Source organism: Triticum aestivum, chromosome 7A, assembly GCF_018294505.1.
Source record: "Triticum aestivum cultivar Chinese Spring chromosome 7A, IWGSC CS RefSeq v2.1, whole genome shotgun sequence".
In the NCBI taxonomy this organism is placed as follows: Eukaryota; Viridiplantae; Streptophyta; class Magnoliopsida; order Poales; family Poaceae; genus Triticum; species Triticum aestivum.
In genome coordinates this window covers 6,557,421-6,558,646 of record NC_057812.1, presented here as the reverse complement: position 1 = coordinate 6,558,646, position 1,226 = coordinate 6,557,421, and the positions used below count along the sequence as shown (strand labels likewise).

The 1,226-nt window shown below is 41.7% G+C and overlaps 1 pseudogene; it reads right to left on the bottom strand.

Moving 5' to 3' along the window:
- LOC123152738 (probable leucine-rich repeat receptor-like protein kinase At2g33170) overlaps positions 1-1,226 on the bottom strand; it is an 11,944-nt pseudogene continuing 10,718 nt past the window's right edge.

The window sequence follows — 1,226 nt, the reverse complement described above, 5'->3', positions numbered from 1 at the left end:
TCAAGCTTCTCCCATGGCTTTGGGGCATCCTGAAGTTTTTCTAGACAAACAATGCAAGAAAGCAGAGCTACTGTGTGATCTACAGTAGCATCCTTCAAGGTAGCATTGAACATAAGCCCTGCCAATGGCGGTTCATCAGCTGAGCTGATCTCACATGCCACTTTCCCATTCGCTTCAACTATATCCTCACAGGGGATGTATCTGGAAGAATAAGAACGCGCTGATAAGAATTGATGGAACTTCACTAGTAGAAAAAGGGTCAAATGTGAAACGCATTAGTCCCGGTTTGAATTTGAGCCGACACTAATGTGTCCATTAGTGCCGGTTCAAACGGCTAGGCAGGAGATCTTTAGTACCGGTTCGGAGCGAACCTTTAGTACCGGTTCATGACACGAACCGGTACTAAAGAGGCAGTGGCTGGATGTTGTCAGGCCGGGGCCCGGCCAACCCCTTTAGTACCGGTTCGTGGCATGAACCGGTAGTAAAGAGGTTGTGGCAGGCTGTTTTTAGTCCCACCTCGCTTCCCTAGCAGGATTTTTACCACCTTAAATATGTTACTTCTCAAGCTATCACAAGCACTTGGTCTTCATTGAACTCTATGTGTAGAATTTGTGGTCGCAATATGAGTCTTCACTGGTTTGTAAACCATTGAGGACTCATGTTGACAATTCAGATTGTACACAAAAAGATCATTGATAATCAATGTATTTTTATGTATATTTTTACATGTTTACACCCTCACTCTCTCCACTCACTCATGTTGACAATTCAGATTGTCTAGACTTTTTTGCGTTCCATATGCACCATTCAAAGCGAAGTCATCAATTTTCATCACGTTCTGACATCATTTACTGTTTTTCATTCATTTACCGATTTGTTTAGAGAGCTAAATGACCGTGAAATTGAAAATCACTACAAAATGAACTCTGAAAATGTTGAAACTTGGCATGGGTATCATCATTTTACCCACATAGCATGTGCAAACGAGTAGAGAGGATTACGGCAAAAACTGGACGCACTTCGTGTACAAACTGGACAATCTCTTTCGGAGTATCAGGGTTTCGGATGAGAACTCATCTGTTACACGGGCACTTTATTTTTTTAAAACTTATTTGAACTCCAGACTTTTTTTGCGTTCCGTATGCACCATTCAAAGCGGAGTCATCAATTTTCAACACGTTCTGACATCACTTACTGTTTTTCATTCGTTTACCGATTTGTTTAGA